Source organism: Gossypium arboreum, chromosome 11 (assembly GCF_025698485.1).
Source record: "Gossypium arboreum isolate Shixiya-1 chromosome 11, ASM2569848v2, whole genome shotgun sequence".
Classification (NCBI taxonomy): Eukaryota; Viridiplantae; Streptophyta; class Magnoliopsida; order Malvales; family Malvaceae; genus Gossypium; species Gossypium arboreum.
In genome coordinates this window covers 33,491,764-33,500,128 of record NC_069080.1, presented here as the reverse complement: position 1 = coordinate 33,500,128, position 8,365 = coordinate 33,491,764, and the positions used below count along the sequence as shown (strand labels likewise).

At 38.5% G+C, this 8,365-nt stretch overlaps 1 non-coding gene across 1 annotated transcript; it reads right to left on the bottom strand.

Annotated features, from left to right (window-relative positions):
- Positions 1-835: 835 nt before the first annotated feature.
- LOC128284782 (small nucleolar RNA R71) lies at positions 836-942 on the bottom strand. Its single transcript, XR_008275204.1, has one exon. It is a non-coding gene; the product is annotated as a small nucleolar RNA R71 (small nucleolar RNA).
- Positions 943-8,365: the final 7,423 nt, after the last annotated feature.

The window sequence follows — 8,365 nt, the reverse complement described above, 5'->3', positions numbered from 1 at the left end:
ATCTTGCTAAAGCTATACTACTGTTCGACAGGTACACTTGCCTTCATCGTGATAATAGTTAGTTTCAAGAATGATTAATTATAAATTTTTAAAACCTGTCGCGAATATCACGTATCAAGTTTTTGGCGTCGTTGCCGGGGAACTAAGATATTAGGAATATTCAATTTTTATTACTTTAGCCATTTTACTTTATTTGCAATTTAAATTTTTATTTTATTTTCTAATTTTTATTTTATTTGCTCCTGGCAGGTTTTTTATAGTGTATGACTAGAAGATACCCGTCGGGACCATTACTGTTTGATATTAAGATCGATCGCACAGTTTACAGAAACTGAAGAGGAATAAGGCAAAGCTTAAGATACACAAAGGAAGAGAAAGAGGACGATATTCACACCACAACCGAGGAGATGGCTGAAAACCAGGAAAAGCCGCTACCTCCTGTGATTGCTGCTAATCAGAATCTTACTCCGCGTACTATGTGTGATTATGCTAAACCTTCTTTAACATGAACTGAATCGAGCATAGTTAGGCCTGCTGTTGCTACAAATAATTTTGAACTGAAACCTAACACCATTCAAATGATCCAACAGTTTGTTTAGTTTGATGGTTTGCAGGACGAGGACCCAAATGCTCATTTGGCGAATTTCTTTGAGTTTTGCGACACTTTTAAAATCAATGGCGTTTCTAATGATGTCATTCGCCTTCGGTTATTCCCTTTTTCATTGAGGAGCAAAGCTAAACAGTGGTTGAACTCGTTACCACGAGGGTCAACCACTACTTGGGAACAAATGACCGAAAATTTTTATTAAAACATTTTCCACCGGCTAAAATAGCCAAATTACGTAATGATATCTCTTCTTTTGTGCAGATGGATTTAGAAACACTTCATGATGCATGGGAGAGATACAAGGACCTTTTAAGAAGATGCCCTCACCATGGGTTACCACTCTGGCTACAGGTTCAAACGTTTCACAATGGCATGAATCCTTCGACTAGACAGATGATTGACGCAGCTACTGGAGGAACTATCAATAATAAGACACCTGAGGATGCTTATGAATTTATAGAAGAGATGTCACTGAATAATTATCAATGGCAAGTCATGAGAACAAAACCAATGAAAATAGCCGGCGTATTTAACGTCGATTCGGTCACCATGCTCTCTAATCAGGTAGAAATTTTGAATAGAAAACTTGACGATTTTCTTGGTTCTTCATAGGTTCAACCAATAATGCAGTGCAAAGCAAGATGAGGTGGATCAAGCAATTCAGAATACCCACCCTATGGCCACAACATAGAGAACGAGTAGTTAAATTACATGGGTAATAATCTTCTATCTCAAAATAGTCCTTATAGTAACACTTACAATGTAGGTTGGAGGAACCACCCAAATTTTTTATGGGGAGGCCAAGGAAATCAGAAACCACCACCACCTCCAGGTTTCCAACAACCACCCTACCAACAGGAGAAAAAATTGAACCTTGAAGAGATGCTAACAAAATTCATCCCGGTGTCAGAAACTCATTTTTAGATTACTGAGACAACACTTTAGAATCAACAAGTGTCGATCCAAGGGCTCAAAACTCAGATAGGACAACTCACCAAATAAATATATGAATGACCACAATGTAGCCTACCGAGTCACACTGAATCTAACCCAAGGGAACAACTAAACGCAATTACCATTCAAGAAAAGGAAGGGTTAGTTGCACCTGAACCAGAACCGAGGCAAGAGACTGTGGTAAGTACAAGTAAAGGTGAGGTGGACCACAATTACCAAAAATAGGTAAGTAAAGAGTACAAACCACATGTACCATACCCAAATGCAACAAGGAAAGACCACTCAGACGATCAATTCAGTAAATTCCTTAAACTTTTAAAGAAATTACATATTAACTTACTGTTTATTGAAGCTCTTTCATAGATGCCAAACGCAGTCAAATTCTTAAAGGAGATTTTAACAAATAAACGGAAGTTAGATAAGGTGTCGCATGTGGAACTAAATGCGGTTTGCTCAGCCATACTACAGAATAAGCTGGCCAACAAATTAAAAGATCTAGGGAGTTTTACGATTCCTTGTTTAATTGGTAGCTTAAATGTTAATGATGCTTTGGCTGATTTAGGGGCTAGTATCAATGTCATGCCTTATAAAATGTTTAAACAACTAGGTCTTAGGAAACCCAAACAAACTAGGATGAGTATTCAATTAGCCGATAAAACAATCAGATTTCCTAAGGGTATTATTGAAGATGTACTCGTTAAAATTGACAAATTTATATTCCCAGTTGATTTCATTGTTCTAGACATAGAGGAGGATAGTAATGTTCCTTTAATTTTAGGGAGGCCCTTTCTATCAACTGCTAGAAAATAATTGATGTTAGCACAGGTGAACTCACACTTCGTGTGGGAGACAAAACAATCACCCTTTAAGCTCGTAATTCGAGTAACACATCGAAAATTGAAGGTGATTGTATAAATCATACTATTAAAACTCATCATGGGGTGAAACCTTCCTGGCAGGACACACGTTCAAAGAACACACCTGAACCATGTTCAAATAATGACAAAGGACCTATCTATGAAGAACGAAGGCTACAAATTCAGGAACTAGATGAATGGGGGACACATAAATCTATGACACACGAGAAACCAAAACCACTTCATGACGAGCTCAATATCTCACCAAATCAACTTAAGGTTGGAGACAAAGTACTGCTAGATGCAGCAGACCCTCATATTACCACTTCTGAACCTAACGGAGCAATACCTCTTACGGTACTCAGTATTTTCCCATATGGTACAGTCGAGGTAATTCATCCCAAATTCAGCACTTTTAAGGTAAACAGTACTCGTCTTAAACCTTATGTTGATAAAATTGACAGCAAGGATGAGGAGTGTAAACTCCTCACACCACCATGACCATGCAACAGAAAGGTAAGTCGAGCTTAGACTATAAATAAGTGCTTTCCGGGAGGCAACCCAAGCACTAACGATGTTAACTTCTTTAAAATTTTTAGTTTTTGACATCTAATCACTAATTGAGTCGTTGAAACATAGGTTTTCTAATCCACACAGCCGGGCACACGGACGTGCCTTAGGTTGTGCTCACACCACAGTAGGAGACACGGTCGTGTGAAAACAGGGTAAGTTTTTCCTTAACACGGGATACGATAAGTTGCCATCATGGCAATGGGTGAGTCTGTCAAACCAACACGGGTGTGCGACACGCCCGTGTCGATAACCCGTGGTTAAAATTGAGAATTTAGCAAGGGCGTGCGACATGCCTGAGCCAATCAATCGTGTTCAAGACTGATAAAATACTACGGGCGTGGACATCCATACACAGGCATGAGAGAAGCGAAAAAAGTAGAACACAGCCGTGCGACAAGGCCGTGTGCACCCACACGCCCAAAGAACAAGGGCGTGGGCCGAATGCCAAACGCGCCCAAATTTAAAAATTGTGAAACACACGAGAAAAAATTAGGGCATATGGGCGTGCCCCACAGCCGTGTGCCCTAAAATCTATATATATACCCCTCACTATTCAACACCCTCTTCCCCAAAATCCCTAACCCTAGCCACTGCAACTTCACACGCCCTACCTCCCACGTTTGTGCACCGACCATAACCCCACTTTTAAGGACCCAAAGCTCCTCCATCTTGCGTTTGTTCATTTTTTCCCTCTATTCTCTTCATTCTTTTACTTATTTCATGATATTTTGTTTTATTTTGAGTAAATAATCATGGTTGTAATGATAGAATACTTATGCTCTTTGTTAAGAAATTTTTCATCTTAGTCAATACATTTTGCTACATTCATCCATTTTTCTTGTTTCCATAAATTTCATGCTTACCCACACAATATTTCTTACTCATCAAACCCACATGCATCCATTCACTAGATATTTCTGTTAGCATTACTCTCGTAGTCCTATTCATAATAATGACTTGGTATATCTGTTTTGGTTGTTTTAGTATATTTTTCATCTAGTATGTGAGCCCCATGAAATATTCTTATTTAGTTTTAACACGCGTACATTCTTGGGGAATATTTAAATTTGACTTTTCATTGCATGTATACAATGTCAACTTCACGTGGTAAGAAGACCGTTGTCCCCACCTCGAAGAAGATGAAAGGAGTAGCGTCATCCTCGGGTCCTACCGCGGAGATTAGGCACCTGTTCCTCCAGTTTCCCTTGGGACCCCAAGAGGAACTATTTTAGATATTACGGGCCCAACCCCTAGGTGTGGGCCGTTGCATTGGCTAAGCCACACTTGAACAAATTCAAATGGTTGACACGGTCGAGCCCTCCTGATGACTGATCCGTGGGGGCTCTTCTTTGAGATCATCGAGCCGACGTACCTCAAGCTCACAATGGAACTCTGCTCGACCTTCCATCTTTAACTCGTCATGACAAATTTCGACGATCCTGGAATGGTCTAGTTCTGCCTTGGTAGTCTAGTGCGCCAGTTAAGAGTACCAGAGTTTGGAATTACACTAGGGCTGTACACGGGGGAGTTCATGGACGACAATGAACTTGACACCCTCCATCGCCACATCCACTACTCTCCCTCAAAGTGTCGGAAGGACCTCGTCCTTACCTCAACCATCTATGATCCTAGCCACTCTAAGGTATCAGCACTCGCCCCATCCCTGCAATACCTACACGCCATCTTGGCCCACACTCTGACAGGATGGCGAGGGAGCACTGACATCATCAACACTCCCTACGCCTATTTTCTGTGGAGCATGGTGAACAGGTACGTCTTCGACCTTGCCTATTTCATTGCCCTTGCCATCTGCCATCAGACGGAGCTGCATAGGGGAGGAGTCATCTGTATCGGGCCCTATGTGACTCGATTGGCTCGGCATTTTGGGCTCCTCAACACAGTGGCACAATTATCCCTCATTACTCTCATTGGCCAGAAGTCCCCATAGGGCATCTTGAGCATGCTACATATGAGGATGATCAAGAAACAACGTGGAACCTACCCTCCTCAGTATCGCCTCGTCCAGTCCACCGAGGAGGAAGACTTAGAGGGCATTACTGATGATGTCCCTCCACGTCATGAGGACCCACCGTCTCAGCCACCACCCATCCATCGTCCAGTTCATACGGCGACTTCATACTCTGACATCTCTGAGCGCCTTACTCGATTTGAGCAGTAGTTTTTTCAGCGCTTTGATCACATTGATGCTACTCTTCATCAAATTTGTCAGCACCTTCACATCTCATCGCCACCACCACCTTGTGAACCATCCGACGATGACGATGTTTAAAGACTTTTTATTTTTTATTTTTATTTTTATTTTTATCTTTATTTATCTTCTTTAAGTACTTTTTATTTTACTTTCCTTTAATATTATTTTAATTTTAGGTTCTATAATTTTTATTGAATAATTTATAGTTTCGGCTATTTCATTACGAGTAATTATGCTTCCTTATATTTCCTAAAGAGTTCTTGATTTTATCACAGTTATAAAGAGCTCCAAAGCATATCATCACTTAGGAACTAAAAACTCGACTGAAAAAGGTTCTCCACGACTGCCATGTCTTGTTCAACAACAACCATAGCTACTACTAGATATAATATTCTTTTGGCGCAGGACTTATGGACTAATGAACCTCTACCACCACCGGAGCATCCTCCTCCACTCTCATCATTGCCTTGGCCGATTATTCTCTATAACTCCAATTCAAGGAGTTCATTCATCATTCAGGAAGTTTCACTTCTCTCCCTATCTTATGAATATAGATCTATATTTTTTAATATATTTATCTTTGTACATTGAGGGCAATGTACATCTTTAGTGTGGGGGGTCTTTTATATCATTATTAGAAATATCTGAATTTTGTCTTGTTCTCATGTGATCTTTTCATACAACTATCAGAATGAATTTTGATTAAGTTATTATTTTTATTGATATGTCTTGAATTAAAACATAGACATTTATGCATTGATCGTTTAAACTTTAAGACATTAGGGAATCAAGCATGATAAGTTGATTTTTGAGAATTAAAATTTTTTTAAGTTGTTTCCCCAAGTTTAGATATTATCTTGAGTTAAAATTCATAGGATTAACATCAAAAAGCCATAATTTTTTTGCGATCTTAAGCCTTTAGAGCATATTTTATTCCTTTCATGCTCACTCTTATTATGAGTGCGTCAGTATTGATTTGTTATTCTAGAACTTGCTTGATTATGCATGTCAAGACCACACCATTTGATTTGATATTTCGAGATGATAAAGGCACTTAGGTTAAACCCACTCACTCCACAAAAGTCTACCTTCATAATTAACCCTTAGTGAACCCCTTTGAGCCTAACAAGCCGTTAATTGATATACCCTCAATATTAACCCATAACCCATTATTGTTGAAATCCCCTAATTTGATCCCTATTTTTGTCGAGATTCGATTTGAATTAATTGCTTAGCTATATTTTACTCTTCGTTGCAATAATTAAGTTCTATGTTATTTAACTTGTTCTTAAAAAAAATAATACTTACATACATATTAGTGGTAATTCGTCGTTTTTGAGCTTGAGTGTTAATTCCATATTCTGAGAAGAAGCTCACTTGTATTCAACTAATAATTAGTTATTTTTCCAGTTAGGTGATTTTTTTTCAATTCAATCTCGATTCTAACATTTTCTTTCAGCTTGTGACCACACCCCCTAACCAAATCCACGTTACAACCCTTTAAAGACCTTTTTGATTGATGTATCATCTCAATATATAGTGTTGGAGATTTGATTTTCATGCAAGCCTATGGTAATAACTTTTCATATTGACTAATGAGTGCTTTATTTAATGTCCTTAAGCACCTCGAGTGATTTAAGTGAACCTTTAGTGAGGATGTTAAACTCAGTGATATTTTGATCAAAGCTGATTACTTAGATGAGGGGGGACACCTATGTTTTCATGATAAAATGCTCAACTTGGAATGTTTGAAACTTTGATGTACTTTTAGTTTAATTTTCAATGTATGAATACTTATGGATTATTTTGAGATATTATGGATAGGGATTATAAATCGAGAAGAATTTATTTTGATTGTGAGTTGAGGATTTTGCTTGAGGACAAGGAAACGCTTAAGTTTGGGGGTATTTGATAAACCGTAAGTTATACATATTTTTATCCCATGCTTAGCACATTTAGGGATGGTTTCTCCTTAGATTTGGTGAATTTGATGTTCCTAATTCTTTAACTTCATGTTTTATACTTAGGTAAGCACAGGAGAGTAAAAAGAGCGAGAAATGGGCCGAAAATAGAGAAAATGAACCCACATGGAAAATCAACACGGCCTAGACTTCCTCACACGGGTACGCCACACGGCCATGCCCATTTGGCAGGATCAAAGCAACACTTACACGGGTAGACTACATGCCTGTGCCTATTTAACAGCCTTAACCATGGGCTAGAGCAATCGCAGTGTCACACGGGTGTGTCTCTGTCGAGCCCAAGTATAGTCCTATTCGGAAAAGGCCACTTTTGAGGGCTCTTAGGCATTCTAAAGCCTATTTAAACACCTGAGGAGGCACTTAGAAGGGAGACACGGAGTAGGAGGCAAGAAATTACTCAAGGGAAGCCGATTGATCCATCTCAGAAGCGAGATTCATCATCACGACTATAGATCTCCCTTCAATTTCCATTCAGGGGTTTTGGGTTTTCTTTATGTTTTGTGTTCATTATTCTTCTCAAATTTTTTCTTTCATAATTATGAAGTAAACCCCATAAATACCTAAGGGGAATGAAACCTAAGACGGATCTTGTTATTATTATCTGAATTATATGATAAATATTTAACTTGTTCTTAATTATGTGTTCTTAATTCTTGTCTTAATATTCTAGGATATTGATTCAAGTTAATGCAGTTAATCAGAAGAGCAAAAGCCCCTGTCTAAGAGTAAATTTGTCATAATTAAGCAGAGTTGATTGCACGTCTAGAGATAGGGTGACAAGATTTTGTTAGATTAGGGTGAAACCTAATAAGGGGATTCATAGATTGAGTTAATGCAACAATAGGGCGTTAATTAAAAAGAGATTTCAATTAATCAACCTATGGTTAGACGTTATTAGTCTCGATAGAGATAATAATATAACATAGGGATTTCTACGGATCAAGTCAAATGAATAAATCGTCTGATTCAGAGTCAAATAACAACTGAAGTCTAGGTGGATTTTTCCTTGGGTATTGTCTTAATCAATCGAGTTTTCCCAAAAGCTTTTCCCCAATTTTCTCTCTGTGCACTCTTAGTTTAGCTAATTGGTTTAGATAAACAAATCCCTTAATTTTTAGGCTAGACAATAAAAAGAAAGTAATTACTAGTACTCTTAGTTCCTTTGGGTTCGACAATCCGG